The 25932-nt window shown below is 38.2% G+C and overlaps 1 protein-coding gene and 1 long non-coding RNA gene across 7 annotated transcripts in view; both read right to left on the bottom strand.

The window, feature by feature from the left end:
* Positions 1–25932, bottom strand: part of cadm1a (cell adhesion molecule 1a) — a 455295-nt gene that overhangs the window by 321869 nt on the left and 107494 nt on the right. The window lies entirely within an intron of this gene.
* LOC109203882 (uncharacterized) lies at positions 389–3956 on the bottom strand. Its single transcript, XR_002063548.2, has 3 exons — positions 3011–3956; positions 1798–1953; positions 389–1372 (listed from the first exon to the last, which is right to left on the bottom strand). It is a non-coding gene; the product is annotated as an uncharacterized LOC109203882 (long non-coding RNA).

Below are 25932 nucleotides of genomic sequence, written 5' to 3'. Positions count from 1 at the left end.
ATAAACATAAAAAAATTATTGTAAGCGGTTGCACGAAATTAAGTTATGTTTGGCTAACCTGAGTTTTTCATGTTATACCTGCACACATTTATCTGGTAACATGAACATGACTTTTTTATGTTGTTGTTACGTTTTTCATTCTGGTCAAATATTTATAGAAACCACTTGTTTATCAGACATGAACTTTTTGTGTTAATTGTATTGGACTACTATGTGTTATATTGACAAGATTATTTTATGGTAAGCTTATTTTATTTTATAACAAATTTCTAATATATAATATATAATCTAATATATAATTGAGTGTTCAATAAATAAAACTAAATTAAGGCTGATCTTACTGTATGTACTGTACACTTTCTCTTCAATCAAAGAAATAAGCAAAACATTTTTGAACAATGACCTGTATTTTTGAAAATACTACACAGTTGTAACAATGGACTTTCAATTCAGGCTTCCAAAATATACATGAGTCATATTTGTACAATGCATCTCTTGAAAAACATTCCACAACATTCCTCAAAGTTATCTGCTGTAACCTGGATTCAACATTGTGGGGCCTTATGACATCACGCTTATGTAAAAAATAGTTTTTTAAATGTAAGAGCCATAAGGTAATATGGCAAAAGGGGTGTAATTATTAAAATGACACAAAAAGGAGACTTAAAATAACATTATAATCCACAGGCACAAAACCAAGAGACCTAAACTGATTAGTATTGGCTTGCTTCTATCACTAAACATCACAATCACTAATACTAGACCATGCAATCTGTTTGTAGTGGTGCACCTTGGGAAAAAAAATTGCTAACTGGTGAAATTGGTGCAAGGCACCATTTCCATTGAGAAAAATGGACATTCAAAGTTTGAATTTTTTTTCAAAAGAGCCATGGCTTGAAAAGTGAACACTGAACACTGCAGTAATAAAGGCCCCAAGTTGAAAAGTGCCAGAAAAATAAGTTTCACTATGTACTGCAACTTTACCAGTGCTGGCTTAAAAGAAAGGATGGTACATATTCGAAGAGGTAAACATGTTGTTCCCACATCATAACTGGAAAACTGTTCAATCGTACAGTCTGGTCCTGAAAACCTGGGCCTTCTTTGAAAGGCTGTTCCTTTTGAGCTCCATAAACAGTTTCTATAATACCTCCAAGGTATACTTTTCCAGTGGGTAGGTGAGGTTCAAAGTGTACATTAGTCCAAACAGCATTGCAGCTGCTAGGGTATAGTTATCCAAATCCTGCCAGACTCTCTGGCCTTCAAGGACTATCCCGATGTCCTCAGGGCTGCCATTGGTATCTCTTGACTTTATGATGTAAATTCCCATGGTTGTTTCCTTATTAGATCGTTGGATAATGGCTTCATCTGCGGCCTAGAAAATGCAGAAATCCAAAATTTAATTAAACAGAACACAGGTCAAAGAACATTATACCAAATCTTATTTTAATCTGTGTCACTATTCCAAAAAATGTTAACATTAACACATTAGGTGAACAAAAATGGATTCATTACAGCATGTGATTTGAGTCCTCAGAATGCTTAAAAAGGTAATGCATTTCTGAAGTGAAATCTCCATGCAAAGAAGCAGAATACTGTCAGAGCATAGAGAGGTGTTCAACTATGAACTCCACACATAGTTCTAATGCAGGTAAAAGAAAAAAAAAACCCGCACCCATGGTAAATTGTGAAAATCCCAGGTGATTTTCAACATACTCCTGGCATAGAGTGACAAGCAGCATTTGGTTAAAATTATTATTTTCCCTAAAGTGTATACACAAATTTTTTTTTTTTTCTTACCTGGGCCGTGGGCTCCAGAATGTTCTGAAGTCTTCTTCCTATTTGTCCTCCTCGCCTTTTGAAGACCTTTATTAGTTTGTCAGATAGCACATCTATCTGCGAGAGTAATCTGGACTGCAGTGGCATGGAGGTAATGCGCTTAAACTCTGCATTTATCTAAAAAGAGAAGTTGTCACATAAAAATGCTGTCAAAATCTCAGATCTCACAAGGTTACATCCACACAAAGTTGTTATTTTTGTCATATTACTATTTATTAGCTATGGGTCCCATGTTGCTGAGCAGTTCCACAGTTGCCCTTACTTCCATACCACCCAAAGCCTGTTTGCAACCACAGCAGTTGCCTCCTTCTGGCCATTTTGCAGTTCTGCCAAATGACCCAGAAACTACATCTATTAGTGTCATATACACATCAAGGTCTTTCATTAATACTTAGTTAAATTAATTAATTTGACCTTTCCAGAAAATTTACCTTACAGAATGTGAGATAACATATGCAAAGCTTCACTAATAAATAAAATAATGTTATTAAAACCTTAACTGTAACACCTCTACGTAACAACGCTAGAGAATTGTTCTGAAGCAACACCAATCTGCCCTTCAGCAGGGATAAGCACCATATATCGATACAGAAAAAATAAATTAAACATATTTATATTGTCATTTTTTCTTATCTCTTTAAGCCCTCCTCTCAGTCTCTCTATAAATCAGTTAAAATAATTTGTTGGGTTTTTGTTTGTCTTTAACATGTTATCAGTACATTACATTCACTGCCCCAGAACATGAAATAAAGCCCCAAGTCATGCACTTCCTCTCCTAATGAGTACTGCATAGGTGTCATGCCCTAAATAAACCGACTTTAGTGAAGACCCCCCCCCTCCGAACACACACACACACACAGAGCCCACCCATGGCAAACTAGCTTGTTTAACTGTTTAACTAAAACATTTTAGGTACAACCAGTTAACTAAATGGACACAAGTTAGTTAGTCTGTATTCACTGAGAAAAAAACAAGCGAATGTGACTGGGCACACACTGAAAAAAAGCTAATGCACATAATATTGTCCCGCAGCTTAAGCTAGCATTATCGTTAGTTAACTTAAGGAATGACTTGTTTTTTCCATTATGTTGCTCAACGGCAATTCATGAGAAAAACTTCCCCATCTAATGGATGTTCTCTTAGTTTCCTCTCAAACATGTAGTTTGAAGTTTACCTCGACAAAGTAAAGCTCAGCACCAAAGGTAAACGAAGCGAAGACAAAAAATGGCGGACCGCCACAGTGAATTTTCCCTCACAGAACACACCCTGGGGGGTGGAGTTTCAACAGAAAACATAACTATTTTCTGTTATTTTGACATGACTGGTTTTAAAAGACTGAACATCCTTCTAAAACAAGTGAAAGGCGTGAGACTTAATTATGTTTAGACCAAAAATATAAATTATTCATGTTGGATATATTTATTGTATTTTTACTAATTTAACAACCTCATCATTGCATTAGCTTTATGCTATAGCATTACGCTTACATTAGCTTGAAGCTCAAGGTCGTCATTTTATTTAATTTCTTTTTCTGGGCTTACAAACAGGACACACAACATTTAGATAACCGTTACACTGAATCTTGGGTCTGTGTTGAGTCTTCCAGCTGTTGACTACAGAAGCTAGATTGACCTTTTAGCATGTTTATAGCGGCTGTGGCTATGTGCTGGTAATGTTACCATGTGTGCGCAGTCACATTGGCAGCAGACATGTTTCAACAAACTAGTCATATCCCGGCCCTACATTAGCTTGTTTAATGGTTAAGACACTGCAGGTACCACCACTTACTACAGACACCAATGCAAGTTTGTAATAGTCTGTTAATTTAGACTGAAAGAATATATAAACAATATTAACTCACATATGTTAATTACTAATTTGCTTATCGCATAATTTCGGTTACCATTAGCTAACTGGAGCCTAACATTGGCCTTTCCTGGTTTTCGATAAACAGCCCACATACCTGTAAAATAACAACACCCCAGTAAAAGTCCACATATATAAAGGGTCTACACTCTTTCTCACTGGTGTGTTAGCTTTAAAATCTTATTTACCTTCAAGTGTAAAACTCCAGATGGTAGTAGATTTTCCAAAGCGAGAGACAAAATGGCGGACAGTGCAGCCGATTTTCCTTTCCAGGGGGCGGAGCTTGAGGATAAAACACGACTAACTTGTTTCTTTTCAACATGATTTATTCTAAAAGAATGAATATTCTTAAAGAATATGTGAAAATTAAAAGACAAAAATATGTTTAGATGTGAAATTTAAATTAGTCATGCTGGATATATGAAGTAATTCTATGCAAATTCAACAACCACCCTATTGCATTTTTTTCAGTGCATCTGGAGCGCAGAATGAACAAAACTTGGACAAACTGCCAAAATGCGTTGACAGAGACATTTCATGGATTTTGACTCAGTCTGAGCTCCAGATGGTTCATTGTTAATCGCATTAGTCGTGATGACGGAGCATTAACGCTGACAGCACCAAAAAAATATAAAGTCGTCAATTTGGTATTTCTTTGGCTTTAAACCAGATGAAAGAGATAAACCTAAGGAAGTAACCAAAGCGGTGTGCCGCTTGTGCAGATGTATAGTGCAAGCAAAGGACTCAAACATGACTAACTTGCATGTCCACCATCCGGCTGAGTATGCTAGGCTATCACCAGCTTCTGCAGCTCCAACAAACAAGTATTTGGGCGCGCTCTGAGGAGGGTGCGTTTGCTCGCAGATGAAAGAGGGTGCTGTTAAAACAGCGCTATTATTTTCTTTTTCTGTTGATTGCTTCTGTTAGCTCCATCATTATTAGCAAACTTACTCATGGACAAATAAATAAATAAATCACCCTTGTAAAAACTGTAGTCGATATTTTCATCCAACTGCCCAAACCTAATATATACAGTTAATATTATATCGTATAGTCTTTTATTCCATGCAATATAGTTCTATGAGAGTTCTACCAATAAATTAACAACCAATAAATTAACTTTGCAGCTTCCCTGTTGGGAACACGTCTGGAATGCCACAAACACAACAAGCGGCTGATCCAAGCAGTGTCAGGCAGAGTGTAAATGAGTAATCCACAACTTGCTGTGACGACAAAACAAGTTTATTTTTAAACTGCGTTATGTTTCGTATGCCAGAAAGAAAAGAAACACTCATATTTTGCAATTTATAAATAACCAAATACTGGCGTGGTCTTAAAAATCCTCCATCAGTCGTGCTCTCCAAGCAGACCTCCCTGAAATATAATGACATTTTTTTTTCCATTAGATGTATGTCATTTTACACAACAAAATAGTTTTCTGATAATATATCCATCCCTTATTTTATCTCTGTGCTCAAACACTACATCTAAAATTTCACACTATCACCACCATCACAGAGGACCAAACAAACTCTTATCTCATTCTCACCACTTTTCTGTTCTGGCAGAACTTTCAAGTTGCTTTAATCAATATGGATAAATATAACTTCAGTGGATCAGCGTGATCCTATTTTTTCATGGTGGTAGCCAATTAATCCCTTTTAAATGTTATGATTAAATGATATGTAATGGCACGGACAACAGAGACGCTCTGAGAAGATAGCTAACCGCGGGGTGACAGAGCCTTTGGTAAATAAATAAATAGCCTGACATTTACATTAGAATTAGCTTGACGGTCACCATGCACACACACACACACACACACACACACGCACGCACGCTTCATCTAAGTGCAATTACTTAAGAAAACATATGAACATATGAACATATGGTACAATATAGAGGAGGATGGACTAAAAGCCAAATTCCTTATTTTTATATAAATATTTTTCCTGTGAGGACACTTTAAAAATAGAAGTTATTTTCTTGGACAAAGTAAAATCAGTAAATGCTTATGTCCACTGCACTGTGTTAATTATTTATTTCTGATACTTAAAGCTACATAAGAAAAAAACCAACTTGAAACAACAGACCAGGTTATCTGTGTGCTGGAAAGGTCAATATGGGCAGCATGCCATTACTCATATCAAAAACTTTGTTCTTTAAACCAACTATTTTCACCAACCCTCAATAACAGCCTCGGTGAATAAAGTTTGTATTTCTGCAGTTCCACAGAAAGCACCTCCATTTCTCCACCACGGGAGACTCGCCTTTGTCCTGTTTTGTCCCCAACTCCCTGGAGTCTATCTGTGCATCCTCACTTCCCTCACGCTTGTGCATGTGATGCAGCCTAGACGGCTGGAGGTCAAGAATGGCAGAAAGTGTGGGTGTGCGAATCTCACCCTGGTCAGCTCAGAAACTGGAACATGAGCACACCGTGGCATTTGACATAATAGATAGGGGAGGAGATAAAAGGAAGGCAGAACCTCCCTTGAGAAATGGTAGAATTTCCTCCAGTGCAGCGCTGTACTTAATGGCAATGGTTTAGGGATAAATGGTGGCAGGAGCTGGAAACACATGGAGAAAAATGCAGCTAATCCAGATGACAGCAACGACACCACTGTCACATCAGGGAATTTGTCAGCATCAATTTGATTTAACTCAGTGTGGCCAAAACCATTCAAGGCTGAAACGCCCTTTTTTAAAAATTCACTTTGGGGCACTTTGCTCTCAAAGAAGGTCGCGAAATGTAAAGTATAGTGTGTGTTGAGAGAATGTCGGCTTTGCTGTCAGGAATTTGGGTAATTCGACACTTCTAGATTTTCATCGAGAGAATAATTTCTACTTCAAAATCCAATTTTCCTGTTTAGCTTGAGGTTGTGTAAAGCTATCACACTTGGAAAAGCACATTTCAAAGTAATCTGCCTCCTTTCTTAGAACTGACAAACTGTACACTCTAACCTAGTGGAAACTGGTGCTACAAAGATGCTAAACTTAATCTCCATTATATCACTGCATGAAAGAGAATATCTGACACTGGTAAGAAATAGGGAAGCTCAATCATATTCTGTTAAATATATATAAATGTTATACACAGTTTGGTTCATTAATTCTGCCAATCATGAAATACCTTCAGTCAAATGGATAACGAATGTACAACCTCTCATCTGCTGTACTGCTCATGTACAAACTAACCTTTACGTGAGACCATTGCCACGGTCTCACTCCTGCTTTGCTGTTTTCGATGCCCTGTTTAGCTGCACTGAAATTAATCAAAGGAAGGATGATAAAAAGTTTTCATCTTCCTTTCTGTGCTCAGCCACATCTGGTCAGACGCTGGATAACTGAAAAATCACTGGAGGACAATTTGGATGAGATTTCATCACTGCAGTGATGAAATCCAATTGCAATAAAAACAAGACACAAACTCTTGCTTTGAAACACTCACCTCTCATCATTGCTTTTACTGTCAATCTCAGTAGGTGATTTTATATTTCCTGTGTCCCTTAATGGCTTAAATTACCTTTTAATTCTAGTTTGCAGCCAGTAAAAAAGACAAGTGGGGCCTTTCAGCTGCACAAGGCTTAAAAGGTAAGTCTAGGTTCTTTGAAGTAAGTTTGCATGAGGTGATTGATGCATTACCTGCAATAGATCAGGGTCAGCATGTCCTTATTGCTATCTGGATGTAAGTTACACAACAGTATATATGGTGTGTATATACCAGAAGAACCAAGATCAAAATGTATTCAGCCATGCAAAAAAGAAAGATGTCACAAGACTCTATGCAGCAAGTACAGCCTTAGGGATTCCATTAGAATTAAGAGGGTAAGTAGGAGCTAGGTGCTGCTAATCAAATGCATTTGATTAATTACTCATAAGCAAGTGTGACCACCTCTATAAAAGCAGACATTTTACTGTTCAGATGAAATTCAGGTGTGTTTTACTATGATGTTGCAAAAACCCAAGGGTTGGACGTCCCAGCAAATTGACTCTCTGAACATTGCACTCTCAGCAATTTTCAGAGAAACTGCAAAAACCCCATGATCCACAGGCCTTCAGTTAGCATGTTAAATATTAAAGTTCATGACAATACAATCAGTTAAAGACGGGGTTGATATGAAAACCCCCGTCTCTCTCTAAAGTGAAAATGGCAGCATGGATTAGCTTTTTCTCAGTTTTATATGAACAAGCCAGTTTTTCTGGAATAATGTGCTTTGGACAGATGAGCCCAATTTTGAGATGTTTGGCCATAATGCACAGTGCCACGATTGGTGAAAACCAAACACAGCATATCACCACAAAGACCTAATATGAAATCGCAACCACAGTGGCCCATCCACAGGACCTGTGCACCTTCCGGTCATAGAGTTGACAATGAACTCCTCTACATGTATTTTTTATAGACAGCTGTAAGGCCATTTGTCTGACAGCGAAAGCTTGGACATATTTGGATCAAGCATCAATGATCCAAAGCACAGCAGCAAACAACAGAATGGGTGAAAAAGAAAAGAGTCAGGGTGTCGAAATAACCCAAAGTCCAGACTTCAACCTGGTTAAAATGCTGTGGCAGAACATTAAGATAGCGGTGCATAAATGATTGTCCACAAACCTCAGTGAACTGAAACTGTCATAAAGACGGGGAGGCCCAAATTCCTTCACAACGTTGTTAGAGATTGATACAGTCATACAGAAAATGATTACTTCAAATTTGACTTTGCTAAGGTGGTTCTCGAAGCTGTCGAATCATGGGGTGCATTTGGCTTTTCGCAGAACACCAAAGATTCCTGTGAAAACTCACCTTTTTTAAGAATGCATTTATCCACTTAATAGAACATCCAAGTAATTATCAGCTTGCATTCAGCTAGTGTTTTCCAACAGGAAACCAAAGCCATCCTAATGCTCTCTTTAAAACCACCACACTGCTTTGACAGTAATTTTACCATATAGAACATGAGATTTGCTTGTCTACCAGTAGTTCAGATGTGAACTAATCAACAAATTCACACAACTGTACGCAAAAAATCCTAACCGACTGATTAGCAGCAACATCTTACATGTTTTGTTTTAAGTAAGTTAATAATTATGCCGCAGGTAACACAATGCCTCTGTAAAGGAACCTCAAATAGCTTTGCTTCAAAGCACTTATTTAGCATTTTTATGAGTTTACCATCTGATGGGAACCATTTTTGTTTGAGCTTCTGAACCTAAACTGCCTACAGCCTTCGAGGAATAGAACTCCACGCTCCCAATGGAAAAAGTCTGACCTGTCACTAAGACACAATAACGTCTCACAGGTAAGCCTATTTCCTTGAAGCATGACCATCACAGAGCTGCAACACACAAACACATACTGACATACAGTGTGGCATTTTTATTTATGGTCTAACAGTTGCAGTGCAGAGGACCAGAAAAAAAAGATCAAAAGATGACAACAATGACGTCCCAAAATTTTTACCCCAAAAATGGCACTAAGTCGACTTGCAGACTGCAAACAAAGACTAGGTGAGAAGGAGAAAGTGGGCAAATACAGACACTCAAGGGATACAAAGCAAAGATAAGAGGAGTGCAGCTAGTGTTTGAGAGTATAAAAAGAATCAACAGATAAACAGATAAAAGCGTAGACAGCCGTGTTGTCGACAGTTAAAAGAGAATGATGGAAGTGAAGATGTAGGGTGGAGCTGGTAAACTGACAGCTGACAGAATAAACATAAGCTACATGTAGCACTAACTCTCACGGATGTATCCTCAAGGAGAAACACGAGCTAGTTTGGGTTTAGATATTTTTGGCCTGCCAGCTGCAGGCCGTATAGGATGGCAGTCTGTCTGTTAGCAGGAGAGCTGGATGAGTTCATGTCAGATATCAGTTCAATGAAACTCTGAGGAAACTTGAAACAACTTTACGCCCTAAGTCAACATATCCAAGTCAAGTCTACATGACTTCTGAAGTTAACAAAGTCTTCATGTGACTGTCTGAAGTCCTACCTGAACACCAAGCTTCAAAATGACAGCAAATTTCTACTCAAAACCACATCAGCTGTGGGTTTTTTTTGTATCTGACACTAAAGCCTGTAAAAGCCTAAAACTTGAATTTAGTCTTTAATAAGTCGAATCTTTAGGGAATAAAGTCTGTTCAGGTTGCTTTTACTCACACACCATCTGGCCTAAACGCACGTCAACCAATTTTTTTTTAAATCTACCGATAGTTTTAGTTGGACTTTTACAAGCTGTTCCATAATGCACTACAACATCCAAACACGAGAGAAACAAGCCTGCCACAAACAGATGAAATGGTCAACTGTGAATTAGCTGTCATTTCTGCACACCTCAAAAACCTAGTGAAAATAGTTTCCTTATACAGGAAGATAAAGTAATTCAGTAATATACATAAATAATCAAACACCTTCATTTCACAGCAGCGAGGTTTTCAAAAGACTGAACGATTTACTTCTAAGACTTCCTTCATCTCTTTTGGCGTACCTTTTCCCATGTCGACTTCTACTCTATAGTGGTTTGCCTTTTTGTACTCCTATCTGTTGTTTAACCTCTTGATCTTCATTTGGACGACTCGGTGTTTACGCGCACACATCTGGGAGCAACCTTCCTTAGAACCTTGTTTTTGTTCTTCAAAATAAATGGTGCATTTTGACACGGGGAGAGTGTATTTTTCTACTTTTTCAGAGCAACTGGGCACAAAAACGCATATGAAGCTGTTTGATTGTTATATATAACAAGGTCTAACAATTACTGCGTAAATTACTGCCCTGTACAGATTAGGGATTAAATTCAGGATTGCAAGTAAACATGTTTTCCTTCAAAGTTACCTAGAGTTAAGACGATTTTATAAGGATACTGTTAATAGGAGATCACAACCATTAACATTAGCAGAATTCATGGTGAACACAGAGATGCTTTAAATATCTCATTGTAATCAAGAGCAGATGGGATCTGGGAAAGTGGCAACTGACACGAATCTTTACGGCAAATAACGACGTTACGTTAAAACCCATGTTGTTATTTGCTGTAACACATATTTGGCAAAGCATGCAAAGTGAGATATCACATCATGATTTACACAGAAGTCTGACTGCAGAATATTCTGAAGCAGTCCCAAAAAAGAGTTCAGCTTTCTAAGTCAGGCAGCCAAGGCGTACTTTTACAAGCTGCCACTGTATGCTAATGTTCAGGGAAAAATCTAAAATTAAAGCAGAAATGCAGTGTAGTCACAAGAGATGTTATATTGTGCATAAGAATTGTAAATCTGTCTATTAGTCCCATATTGTTGAGTTGTAACAAATATATTGCCATGACAAAATCCCATATCAGTGATGTACATTGTGTTACTTTGAACTGAGTTCAGGTGTGTTCATGGGAAGTTGGAATAAAAAAGTCATGACTAAAAGTATGCATTGTATAGTAAAAATAATTTATTTATTTAAACTGCTCATTTCATTAAGATTAACATTGCATCTCTTAAAATTCAACCAACATTTCACCTGCTTTTGATTTCAGTAGTTAACATTTGAAATTTACTCAGACTTCATGTGGTTTAACTGGCTTTTATACTGTTACCATAGTTTAAATGCAAAATGACAACTACACCAATTTGTTAGGTAAAGTTTGCTAAAGCAAATATCAAACCAGCTAATAACATGGCACCAACTCGGTGCATTCATGCATGTAGACAGTCCTAAGTCCAGATGACCTGATAATGTTCGAACCGACCATCAGAATGGGGAAGACTTTAAGTGACAGTACAGTATGTGGCATAGTTAGTGGTGCCAGATAGGCTTGTCTGAATGTTTCAGAAAGTGCTGATCTACTGGGATTTACCCACACAGCCATCTCCAGGGTTTACACAGAATGTGCGAAGAAAAGAAAATATCCAGTGAGGGGTAGTTCTCTCAGTCTGTCTTGTTGATGCCAGAAGTCAGTGGAGAATGGCAAGAGTGCTTTGAACTAATAGGAAAGCAACTCAAAGAACCATTTCTTATAACCAAGGTATGCAGAAAAGCATCCCTGAATGCACTGCTGAATGAAGGATGCATCCCTGAGTGAAGATTGCACTGGGTGACATTCCCATTAGCTAAGAATGGGAAACTGAGGCTAAAGTTCCCACAAAGACAACATAAGATTGGAAAAACCATTGCCTAGTCTCAATTTCTGCTATGACATTCATATGGTAGGGTTAGAATTAGGTGTAAGCAACACGAAAGCATGGATTCATCTCACCTCATATCAATGGTTGTTTAAATGCCAGCTTGAATATTCTTGCTGACCATGCCTTGTCTTTACTGTATGACTACAACATGGTTAAAAGAGTCATTATAAAATTATATATTAAATTATTATAAAACCGTTTACATACATCTGTAATTTATCACTTCAAACTGGTCGATTTCCAGATAGAATGAAAATAGCAAAAGTTATACCTCTATACAAATCTGGCAACAAACACCATTTCACAAACTACAGGCCTGTCTCTTTACTGCCTCAATTCTCAAAAATTCTTGAAAAACTGTTTAAAAACCGGCTGGAAAAATTTATAGATAAACATAAACTACTCACCGAGAGTCAGTACGGATTTAGATCAAGCAGATCAACATCATTGGCACTATTAGATTCAATAGAATACATCACAAATTCCATAGACAAAAAGCAATATGTGGCTGGGTTATTCATAGACTTGTCAAAGGCATTTGACACTATAGATCACGATATATTAATAAGAAAACTGGAACGTTATGGTGTCAGAGGGGTAGCTTTAGATTGGGTCCGGAGTTATTTAGGTGACAGGAAGCAGTTTGTGAAATTAAATGGTGGTTGCTCCTTATGTATGGACATTGCTTGTGGTGTACCCCAAGGGTCAGTTTTGGGTCCAAAATTCTTCAACTTGTACATTAATGACATCTGTAAAGTGTCCAAAGTATTAAAAATGGTTCTCTTTGCTGACGATACAAACATTTTTTGCTCTGGTGATGATCTGCAGAATTTATTGGAGGATATGACTAATGAAATAGGTAAAGTGAAGTTCTGGCTTGATAAAAACAAATTATCATTAAATTTGAATAAATCTAAACTTATGTTATTTGGAAATAGTAGTTTAAATACAAATGCAAAGATTCAAATAAATGGTGTTGATATTGAAAGAGTCAGTGAAAATAAATTTCTGGGGGTAATAACAGATGAAAAACTTAACTGGAGAGCTCACGTAAGATATATTCATTCCAAAGTATCACGTAGCATTGCAATACTAAACAAAGCAAAGCAGGTATTCGACAGAACATCACTTCATATTCTATACTGTTCACTGGTTTCACCATACTGAAGTTATTGTGCAGAGGTCTGGGGCAATAACTATAAAACCACATTACATTCACTTTTCACTCTTCAAAAAAAAGCAATTCGAATCATCCACAATGCAGGTTATAGGGAACATACAAACTCACTATTTTTGCAGTCTGAAATATTGAAAATGGATGATCTAGTGAAATTCCAAACAGCACAAATTCTATTCAAAGCAAAAAATAAAGAACTGCCAGGTAATATTCAGAGTATGTTTTTTTTGAAAGAAGGAAGTTATAATTTAAGGGGTTTTTGTAACTTCAAATCAGGGAAGGTACGAACTACAAGAAAAGGCTTTTGTGTTTCTGTTCATGGGGTGAAACTATGGAACAGTCTGAATATGGAATTAAAGCAATGTCCAAACATAATACTATTCAAAAAGGGTTATAAAAATATGATTTTCTCGAACTATAAAGAAAAGGAAAATATTGAAATTAAGTGAATGTCTCTATTTAAAAAAAAAAAAAAAACAATTAAAAAAAAAAAATTCATGATGTAATATTATAGTATAAAGTATATCAGAAATCTGTTCACTATTTCTATTACAAATTATATCAGTAAGGAAGCTGACTAAATATTAACTGATAATTTATGGCAACGGGGTGGGATTAAATAAGTGTTTACTTCTTCCCACTCCCTTTCAACATGTAAATTAATCAGAATGTTTTGGGGGTTTTTTGTATGTATTTTGTATAGTATATATATATTTTTTTTCTCTCTCTTATTTTCTTTTCTAAATGTACCTGTATATTGTTCACATGTTGAAATTAATAAAAAAACCAAAAAAAAAAAACCATACCAATCTTTTGATGCCTGCAGGATAGCGCACCACGCCGCTAAGCTCAAATCTCTCAACTCCCATAACTGGTTTCTTGAACATCACAATGACCAAACTCATTTACTATACATCTACAGTCACCAAATCTGAATCCCATAAAGCACCTCTGAGATGGGGTGGAATGGGAGATTCACATCATGGATTGGCAGTTGACAAATCTGCAGTAACTGTCCGAAGTTACCACATGAATGTTTTCAGTACCTTTTTCAATATGTGTCATGAAAAGAATTCTGAAGGCAAACAAGGGTCCAACAGAGTTCTACATAGGCGTACTTAATAAGGTATCCTGTGAGTGTATGTGTGTGCCAATTTCAACTGCAATTTCAACTTTACCCTCTGAATTAACAAATTACAGTTGAACTGTTTAGTTCAATCTATGCATTTTTGCTTGTTTTTAAGCTTTATTTTGATGACAATTTAACTGCTGGCACTGATACATTGATCTACTTAATTCTGCAAAGTATCTACAATTTTTAAAAATCCTAACCAAGTAGCACATATCCAATCTCTTATAATCAAGGTACTAGTGCCAAGTTTGAAGGTGGTAACAAAACCCATTTAAAACGGCTGCTACATACTTGTTGGGTGTCTTAATTAAAAGCCTGATTCGCTTAGCAATGACAATTTAAAGACCAATTTAAAGACATGCTTAAGAAGCTAAGCAGTTAGCAGCTAATTTGATAGTATCTTTTTCCTTTCCTTCTTTTCCTATTTGGCACAGGGAAAAGCAAAGCTGCCAAATCTGAGCTCTTAGTTCAGAGTATCAACCAATGAAATATGCAGCTATTTCAGGCTTTATACAGGGGATGTGGGGAGAGCAGCAAATAGGCCAAGAGTCATTTGAAAAAGTGGACACAGAGATTACACAAGTCCCAGCTGTCAGAACGCCAGTGAATCAGCACTCTCCAAAATAAAAGCTGCAGAATGTGACAACAGGGCTACACTTGATGGACACATGTTGACAGGCAGCGTCAGTGATGAGCAGAAGGATACCCACAGTCCTCTACTCTTTGGCCAAAAACTATCCAAATTGGCTGACCTGTCAGTCTGGTATGCCCATCCACAAGACTGGAATCATGAGCCAAGCAACATTACCCTTTTAAAACCAGCCACTGAGCTGCTCTAGTTCATTTTCAGTAGGTAGCCAAAGTCAACTTGTAGCTGGAATAATCTCCTCTGAAGCACACAAGCAAATATAAGGGCAGCTGCAACAACTGCAAGGCAGGAATAGAATTCATTTTCATTAATTAAAAGCATTATGTGTGAATTGATTTTGAAATTGATTAATTGCTAAATTGCTCAGTGTGTAGTTCATGCTACTGCATGCAATGCAAATTTGAAATACTTCCAGTCTTATCTCACCACAGACAAACCTGCCAGTTACACATTTCAGCTCCTGCAGAAAAAATCCACTATTCTTTATTTTTAAGATAAAAAAAAAAGAAAACCTTCTGGGGGGTTTTTTCTTGGAAAATAGTTTGAAAAAGCAGGATAAGCTATTTTTTTGTCAACAACTATCTGTCACTTCTCTCCGCACATACCAGTGGATGAACGCGTGTAATTAGAATCTACTTTGCTATCTGATGTAGCATTAACGAAATATTACTCATGCTACTCATAATATTCACCCAGAATTATCACAGCATTATAAGCTTTCATTATTAAGCTTAAGCTTAAGTAAAACCTTATCACTAGGTACATATTTGTGACACCTAAATGTATCAGATCATCAAATAAATGTTAATATTAAAAAAGATAACCCAATTAAATATAAAATGGAGTTTTTAAAACCTGATTTAATTAAGGAAAAAAAAGTTATCCAAACCTTTCTGGTCATGTGTGAAAAAGTAATTGCAGTAACCCATAGCAGTAAGAACTGCAATCAAGTATTTATAAAAACTGGGAATTAGTCTTTTCAGCACTGAACTTGCCAGTGTGTCCTGCTGCGTAACCCAAATACACTTGAGCTTGATTGCCACACATTTTCTGGTACAGAGCAGAATTCATGGTTCCATCAATTACAGCAACTAATCCAGGTACTAAAGCAGCAAAGTAGCCCCAGACTATCACACTACCACCACCGTGTTGGACTGCTGGTATGATGTCTTCTCACATGGATCCCATTTTTGCCCAGTCTCTTTTTTTATTGATGAATCATGAACACCGACGTTAACTGAGGCCAGTGAGGGCTGCAGTTCATTAGATGCCTTCTGGGTTCTTTTGTGACATCCTGGATAAGTCATCGATGCGCTTTTGGAGCAATTTTGGTAGGTCGGCCACTCCTGAGAAGGTTCCCCACTGTTCCAAGTTTTCTCCATTTGTGGATAATGATTCTCACTGTGGTTCACAACCCTTTCCCATTTGGAGATAAATTATCTGAATTTCAGGAGCAGGACCACGCCTCCAAACACGCCCCTTTCGGGTATTTTCTATATATGACCCCCCCCAGTTCTACCAGCTGTTCGTTCTCTTTTTTGTGCCCCACCCTCCCGCCCCTTTTTCAATTATTTCACTTCTTCACTTTTCATTAGTACATGGAGATCTGCCAGGCCCGGGAGCCGCCGCCAGTCCCCATCGAGGCCTTCCCCAAACCGCAGCTCATTTCTTGATTAAGCCTTTAGACTTTATTTACTAAAAACGCTACCAAACCTAAAATGAGGACGTGGGCCCAGCTAGTGAACTGATAGATGTCAGTAACTTTGTATCTGATGTGTTGCTTTTTGAGATCTTTCAGCCTGCCTCACTTTGTCAGGCAGGTTTTAGTTAAGAGATTTCCTGATTCAACAGGTCTGGCAGCGATCAGGCCAGGGTGTAGCTAATGATATTGAACAGCTTTTGTTTTCTTTAATAAAAGAAATCATCATTTAAACTGCATGCTATATTCACTCAGGTTATCTTTGTCTGACATTAAAATTTGTCTGATGATATGAAACATGTAAGTGTGACAAATATGCACAAACCAAGCAATCAGGAAGAGTGCAAATACTTTACTGTTACACCTGCTCAAGCATGTTTCTTGTGTTTTGATGAGGTTGACCCATGCTTGCCTCCAGCATAGTCCAAACTATGCTGTTTTTTAAACTAACTTCGAGAAAAGACTTTTGAAGTTGTTTTTTTTAAGAAGCAACTGACACCTGATAGTGGAATTACTTCTCCCCACGTTACTAAATGCTTCTGCTAGAACATTTAGAGGGGTAAAAATGGAGGTGATTTTTTTCCATTAACCAAATAGACTTTTCTGGCTAAAGTAATGTTTGCCCAATATGTGGTGCGCTTGGTATGGAGGGATTCATGCCAGTTTTGGTGCTTTAGACTGTTCCAGTCAGTTCCAGAGACACAGCAAGGGTCCTGAAGAAGCTTCATTTATTCTCAGCAGGGCAACAGAAGGGAAGTGAGTTCTGCCAGCTACAAATGGTGTACCCATGTGAGGAGATAGCAAGCGCTTCAACCAAAGGTCATATTCTCCAATTCCATTTGTTCTTCTTTTTTGTTGTAGTCTTCCTCGCAGTGGCTTTAGCAGAAATCAGAAATATAGAATCATTGTGTTGCCATTATCTGTATTATGCACAACACAGATGGATGTTTTGTTCCTTCCGGATGCCCAATTTGTGGAAATGAAGGCAGGGAGTAAAATCCAGTCCTTTCATCTCTCGCTTATTATCTTTTTCATTATGATCAGTGTGCTAATGAATCCAACCACAGAGCATGGTAATGGTACCTCATTTTAGCGAATGAAATATCCACCATGAAAAACCTTTAAAGGAAAAATTTGGCCTCGGGGGAATTTGGGACAGTTTCCGTTTCCTCAAACCAAGGACTGCAAGAATTTGTTCTATATATCCGCAGCCTCGGAATTCACTGATGGTCTTTCATGTCTCTGTATGCAGTTAAAAGGCATTGTAACATAAGTAGGAAAGTTAGCTTAACCTTACTTAGTTACATTGTGGCAGCTGAAGTGAGAAAGGGGTTTGAAACAAAAGCAAAATGGTCTTACGTCCATATACTTATAACAAGCTCCCACTATTCTGGTAATATTTTGTAAGAGGTTGGTAGGAAGCAATCAGTAATAACACAGGAATAAACTGTGAGCTTACCCTTGTCCCAAAATCTTCTATGTCATCCATCTGTGCCCAAATCAATACATAGTTTAAGTATTATTATGTCTCTGGTTTTGGGTCTAGAACAGAGCGTCTCTAACTGAGAATTCTTAACTGCTGAGCGTCCGCCAGTTGAGATGCTTTAGCTGTCCAGAGCCGTTGGCAGGATATATATAAAGGAGCAGATTGGTTGCAGGTAGGCTAGCCAGCCCATCTGAACTAGCTGGACACGTCCCTGAAAAAACTCATGCTGCTAATCCGGAAACCCTTTGATCAAATTAAAAGATGGGAATGGATGAGGTAAAATGTGAAAATCTGTGGATCTGTTCCAACCCTCGATGAATTCAGCAAATATAGTTGCCCTTTTGTATAATTAAATCCTGGATTTGTGAAAAGATTTATTTCCATTTCAGTAAACCATAGCTGGGAAGCCGGGATCCTGTAAGTAAACAAACCATATTAAAGCTTCTGTTCTCAGGGTGTGAGTCGAGTGCTTGTGAAATGAGTATGAGAGGAGGGGCCTTGATGAATTCAATGAGACACTACAAGTGGTATACATGATTCACATTGGAAGGAGTGGACTGGTTGGTGTAATTCTAATGAAGCCAAATAAGGGAGGTCCAAGAAGTAGGAAACTGTAGAGCTAAAACAGTAACATTATTATAATAAAGCATAAATCAGAATATAAATCTATATAATATGAAATACTTTTTTTTTTCATTTTTGTGACTGGGTTTTTCATAGCTCACTTTGACAAATTAAATGTCAAAAAAAGGCAAAAGAGGCACCTTAGCCATTACTAGTAATTTGAGGCAAACAAGTCCTCTTGTGGTTAGGATTTGAAGCCAAGCCTGTGCTTTTCTGCTCCTGGTTGCCCTAAAACAGACTGTGAAATTAGCTGAAACAAATTAATACTATGAAGGGAAACAAGGGTTGCTGAGCAGAATGTGGTATTAGTCAAAAGATGTTTGGCCAAGCTCTTTCTTGGCAAATTCCCTCCAAGCCAGAGCTTGTGCAGTCATGGTATTAGTTCCTAAAAACTCTCAATGGGACCAAAAGAAGTTTTGATTAAATACTCTCCCTAATGCCACATTTACTAAGCGTGTACAAATATGAGAAGACAAGCTGCTCCTGATTGAATGTCCGACCTCCCACCCGCCTTCCCCCTCTCCCCCTGCCGCCCCATAAAATTGTAAAGGCTACGGATCACATTCAACAAACCTTCTGGCTATAATATACAGACATTTCTTGCTTGGTTTTTGAACTATATTTAGAGCTAACATTAGATTCGGCTTTGTATTTTATCCTTCCTTGAAGAGCGGGAGACCATTTGCAATTTAGCAGTACTGACAATGACTTGCAGCCATATATATTCTTGCCCTAATGCCTGACCTTTCAGAAGCCTCTAGAAATTAGCTAACCCACAGTTATTCAACACAGGCATTAAAAAGTAATGCCCTTGCACTTTGAAGCAACCCTACTGGGGAAACTGCAGGCAATGTCTACTCTCTTGGGTCGCATTTTATTAACCGTCAGTGACTTTCTGAGCACCTCATCTCACTCATCTCTTAAATGGGATGTGAAATATCTGGACAAGGGAAAGCACTCTATGTGCAGACTTCGTGCAGTTCAAGAAAAGAAAGATTAAATATTATTTTTATTTATTAATACAGTTCTTTTCAAACAGCTATTGCATTGCCCGTCACTGGTGCAAGTAAACAAAGGTGGATACCATGGTGGAAATCCATAGTTGACAGTACCTGCATGACAATCATCTATAATAAATACCTGAGGCCAACATATCAAAAAGCCACCACTTCTGTCAGATTGTGGTAGACACAACTGACAACAAGGCCTTCAAGCCCCACAGGGCTCAACTGAGAACTGAAGGCTGATCCAGGCAGACAAGTCAAGTTCCCTGAGGAGATTATAGTAACATGGAGACACAACATTGTCGTACGCTTTTGATCCTCCAAGCAGGTCATACTACTGTTCCGAGGGGGTGCTGGATCCGGGGAAAAGCCAACAAAAGATGCCAAAGAAGTCTCTAGGTGGCTGAGTGGAGAGCTGTGGGGGAGAGCACATTCTTGGCCCAGGTTATGGCTTAATCAACCCCCGCTGGGTCATGTGAGTGAGGGGAAAGATCCAAAACTCCCTGGGATGCCAGGAACATCACTGATGAGGTGTCCAGATTTGCATTGCAAAAAGTGTCAAGACAAACGCTGTGTACCACCTCATGTGACAGAATTAGCATCTTGGAGATATCCAATATGAGTGTTACATGTTAAAAGATTTAAAATTTGTCATCCAAATTCGAGGGGAAAAACAAGACTGTGCAAATCAAAAAGCACTTGATATAAAGTAGAAGTACAAACCCTTTTTTTAACCAAGTAAAAAAGAAATAATATTTTAGACCAGGTCTGGTTATGCCACTGAGAATTTTATTACAGCTTTTATTATACTGACTGTTCCTACATACAGAACTCGGGAAAAAGGCATTTTCTTTCAATATTCTCCTCATACTTGGAACAAATTACAACAAGACTTGAAGCTGTGCAGCTTAATTGAACTGAAGGCTTTTAAATATTGCTGTCAGACTAAAACGTCATTTTAGTCTCGATAAAATGACGTTAACGCCACAACCGCATTAACGCGGCAAATCTCCATTAGCGAAACTGTGGAACAGTCTGAATATGGAATTAAAGCAATGTCCAAACATAAAACAGTTCAAAAGGAGTTATAAAAATATGATCTTCTCGAACTATAAAGAAAGGGAAAATATTGAAATTAAGTGAATGTCTCTATATTAAAAAAATTCATGATGTGATATTATAGTATATCAGAAATCTGTTCACTATTTTTATTACAGATTATATCAGTAAGGAAGCTGACTAAACATTAACTGATAATTTATGGCAAAGGGGTGGGATTAAATAAGTGTTTACTTCTTCCCACTGCCTTTCAACATGTAAATGAATCAGAACGGTAGCAATATTGAAATGTATTGATTTTTGTATAGTAATTTTTTTCTCTCTCTTTTTTTCTTTTCTAAATGTACCTGTGTATTGTTTACATGTTTGAAATTCTAAGGACAATGGAGAACGCATCACTGGTTGGCTGCTCCTGTTCTGAATGTTTTATTGCTACTGTCTTTTATTTTATTTTTGATGTATTTTTCTATATCAGTTGTAATAATGACTATAGTATGTTGTAGTTTTGTATGATTATTTAAAACAGGTTGCTCTTGAAAATCAGACTTTGTGTCTCAATGAGATTTATGAGCATAAAGAAAGGTGAAATTAAAAAAATATTTAAAAAAAAATACACGTCAGCAAGTGAGTATAATCCCAGCCTTATGCTTACAGGCACTTCAACCTATAAGACAAAGTAGGAATGGTGTTATTCCCACCTTTTATATAAAGTTATTTTCACTGTTGGTCCCAAATTTGGATTTACTGACTCTGACTAAAGTTATTTCATACAGATGCTATATAGACCAACGAAAATGAAGAACTCTTAAGAGGTGTCACAAATTCATAGGTAGGAAAACTAAGGCCGCTTATTAAAGTTAAAGATAGTTTAACTCAGTGGTTCCCAAACTTTTTTTGCTGGGCCCCCCTTGTTTAACAAGAAAAATGTACGCGCCCCCCCACCCCGCGCGCGCACGCGCGCAAACACACGCACACGCACAAACACATCCTTCCACCACACACACCCATATTTTGCTCCATTGCGGTTTATTTCACACCTCAAACATTTATTAAACAATTAAGCAAATACAAATAATCTGCAATAAATTACAGGTAGTAAGAAAATAAACTACCAACTCTTTTACGCTCCGTCCGCACCTACACGGGTATTTTTGAACGCGCAGCTGTTTCGGGCACACGTAAACGGCGTATCGAATCACCGAGAACGGAGATTTTTTAAAACTCCTTTTTTTACGTTTACGTGTGGACAAGGAATACAGAGTTTGTCACGCAATGTCAAAGGTATGTGCCTTTTTCACGTCACACTGTGCGCCACGTTATTGTTTACATGAGATGAATGGCAGAATGGCAGATAGAGACAAAATACTGTTAATCTGACTCTGCAGGTTTTACACGCTTACATATACAGGCCATTACTGTCCCTGCATTTAGAAAGGCAGAGGCATCACGGTGTAATTATTTTACATGTAGTTGTGTTTTTTTCCTGTGTAATAATGTTCAACATTGCTATCAATACATTTTTCAAAAAAACCCTCTACAAAATGGGTTCAAAAACATAAACAACTGTGGGATACTGTTTGTCCGTGATTTGAACAGCCCAGCGCTGCTCCCGATGCAGGGAAAACTAATTCTGCAGGGAGACCTACCTCAGCACTTGTGCAGGTGAAACCAAAGGGAAGATATGCCTCACCATATTTTCTAGTCTTTGGCTTAGAATGAAGTTGGTTTGGAAACATATTCAGCTATGCTTCATCTCCTGCTTTGCGTTTGTGTGGGCGCCCCGTGCTAGCAGTGTCCAAGCGTTGTTTTTGTTTTTGTTTTTTTTTCCCTTTTCATGCCGCGCCCCCCTGCAATAGCTCTGCGCCCCCCCTAGGGGGCGGGCCCCACACTTTGGGAACCACTGGTTTAACTTTCAGATTACTCTAAAGCAGTGAAAGACAAGAAAAACTCTTGCATGTCAAGAGTTCTGAAAATGCTCTCCAATAATTGGGGTCATATTTATTTCTCTGCGTGGCGGTCGCCATTGATTTTGATGTTCATTTAAGTTTGCGTGAGTGAAAGTACATTAAGAGCGTTTAAGTCGTCGAGTGCAAAAAGTTCTCTTTTTGTGTAGGTGGTGTTAGAAAGTTATGATACTGGAATGTGAGCTGTAAATAGAGCGTAAGCCATCTGCTTAACTTGCCGGACTAATTTATCGAGCTTTTGCTGAAAGACAGACAGGAAAATATTTGTGGGGTAGCTGCCTTTGTACATCACTGTCACAGGATTGCAGTGAGCAGCATTACAGCAGGAATTAATAAATGAACACTTTGGAATCTAAAGTAAACAGGCACGCTAATCCATCAGACATCTTCTGAGACCCCCTACTATCTCTCGCAGTATGACTTCCATCCTTTGCTGTAATTAGCTCATTTTGGAATGACATGACAGCAAACAAACTATGAAGTGAAGACTGATAACAGAAGACTGAGCAGTTAAAAAAATTTATATATATATTTTTTAAAAACCTGCACATTTCCACAGGGACCTCCAACATATCAGTATTTATGTTAAGCCAAGGCTCAACTTTACAAGACTTAAACATGTGTCGGCATGTCTGCACATCACAGCTACATGCATGCACGGCTGCAAGCGTCAGCTCCGAATGGAGGAAAATAAATTATGCAGCATTACAAGACATTTAACAACATGTTTTGTGCTGAAGTACAAACTCTGATTGGCAGGGCGCAAAAATGTTACATGCTAAACATCCAGAATTTCAAATGAATTTCCTTAAAAATCACTAATAACCAAGCCATACTTCACGGGAGGTTGATAAGAGTTTGAGGATGAGGTGAAATTAAAAAAGCCCCAAGTTCATACTCAATCCTTTGACATACAAAGCCTAGTGTGTGAAGACACAGGCGGCAAAGGCCTGCTGATCAAACACTCTCCCTAACAAATTACCAATGCTACTGACTCAACATGTTTAATCAGTGATACCACAGGTTCTCAAACTTTTTATTAAAGGTCTTCATGTGAATTTTGCATAAGGTCAGAGGTCTCAAACGATGCCAGTAAGTTGTGCATAATGTAACACTAATTTAATACATTCAACGACCCATCGCAGCGAAAGAAATGGCATAAATTGCCTGTAACCCCTGCCTCGAACTTAGGCACAAAAATATGTTTTCAAGGCAGCGCTGCTGAAATAGTTCGAGCAGACTGCACGAGAATTAATGCGTTTTTTTTTCCTTTTTGTTAATTTTTCTTGTTGTTGCAAACTTTGCTATTTTAATGCCAAAGGAAGGGCACGGCCACAATGCGCAATGCAATCTTGAAGTATGACTCATGTCGCAAGCTGCGCACGAGCACACAGTAATAGCACGAGGGTAAGCGGCACTCACAAATAATGGCATATGATATGGTTTGAACCGTTGCAGTATGATTAGACCAACAAAATGGGGTTAAAATAGCTGTTTGTGCTGCACCCAGAATGAAACTAAAAGCAATGGTTTGGTGTTCCAGGACCCGAGGGACCAATGTAATAACTAACATAACAGGACATCGGAGAGTTTTCATTAAAAACTGCAAGGTTATATTGCAACACTGAACAAATACTTCATTCATTTATTCTACAAAGATGCTGAAACCCTAAGAGAACCACTGTCAATTATGATTTTTAATTTAAAATGTATTAAATTTTAACAGTCTCGTCAATTTGGGGAAAAGCTTATAGGTAAATGAAGTAATCAACATAAACAGAAAGTTAATTAACTGTGTCATTATCACAAATTGTAGCGTTTCTTCTCGTCCTCCTCCTCGTGCCGCACGGTCGGTTACTACTCGCTGTACTTCGGAAACATGCCGGTGGCACATAATAGTCTGCCCAGTGCTCAAACCTTTGGTCAATTTGAGCTTCAAATATGTAATTAGTTTGCACTTGTTTGTGTTTGCTGATACAACAAGTCAATTCCAGCCCCAACTCAGCATTTAAAGGTCAGCTGTGCCAACAAGCGTTGCCTTTTGCAAATGCTTTCCGCTTTCTCATCTGATAATTCTTCACAAAGAGCCAAATCTGGCTCAACCACTCACCCCTGCTGTGAGACACATCTAAGGGAGCGATTAAGACAAAAAACCCAAAGAAAAACCCAGCACAAGTGATGCAACAGTCACACTCGAGTCATTATTGCCCTGTCTATTTTCCAGCACCATACTCCTTATCCTACCAATGTGCACGTCTTGAGTGCCTTACACATCAATCATCTTTACGCTCCAAGAGGAAGACTTATTACACGAGGAAGATGATTGGAGACGAGATTTATCACTGGCTAAAATAATAGGCAGAGGCACTCCGGGTCGCTTCCACGCGTGATGTCTTATGAGTGTTCAGTCCTGAGCCGACTCACGTCTCACCACAGTAGTATTTTAGGTTGATTGCTCGGAGCGATATGCATGATAGATTTACATGAAAAAGCAGGCCAAAATGATTCAAGTATTGAACCAACATGCCTTACCCTGTCTCCCTGCCTAAGACAGCTGACTGTATTACACATATGCTCATGAAACATCTGAAAGACCGAAGATGTCTAGACAGGTAATACACGGGGAACAATATGGATACTCCTCCTGTCTTGAGGAGACAGGGGAACACATACAGTAGTCTCAAATGAGCTCTCTGACAGCCAACTTTCATAGTAAAAGAGAAGAGCGGTGGGGTGAAACATGGCTCGAGGCAGCACTTAAAAAAATCTGGCAATATTTCTTTTTGAAACATGGAAAGCTCAATATGTCCAACAAAGCTCTCCCTTCAAATCCTCTCTCAGTGTGAGAGATAAGCATGCCGTAGCTTTTAGAGATGACAGTGAAATGTATTATGCTCTAACAAGGGAAAGAAGAAGCTGGCTGAGGTTGATGTGCCGTTTTGTCCATTCAGAAACAGATTTCCCTTCCTGTTCTACAAACTGTAGTCACATCAAATTTTGAAGCCGGTTTTGGACCAAGAGAAAGTCGCAGCAGGAGGAAGACACGTATGGTATTGAGTCTGAAACAAAAAATAAAGAAGTGCCTTTGTGCATCTGCAAAAGAGTGCCACACTATTACTTTTTCGAAAAAATTTCACTAGTCAGGAAGATCCTGCTCTGCTGTGTAAGTGGAAGATTTTTAAAAGTGCGACGAAACTAACTTTGGATTGCTAAACACCATCAAAGTATTACTCAAAGTCTTCACATGGTGGGTTCTTAAAGCGAAGCCACAAGCACAC

Source organism: Oreochromis niloticus, linkage group LG10 (assembly GCF_001858045.2).
Source record: "Oreochromis niloticus isolate F11D_XX linkage group LG10, O_niloticus_UMD_NMBU, whole genome shotgun sequence".
In the NCBI taxonomy this organism is placed as follows: Eukaryota; Metazoa; Chordata; class Actinopteri; order Cichliformes; family Cichlidae; genus Oreochromis; species Oreochromis niloticus.
The sequence above is the reverse complement of the archived record's forward strand: the minus strand, read 5'-3'. Positions and strand labels throughout refer to the sequence as shown.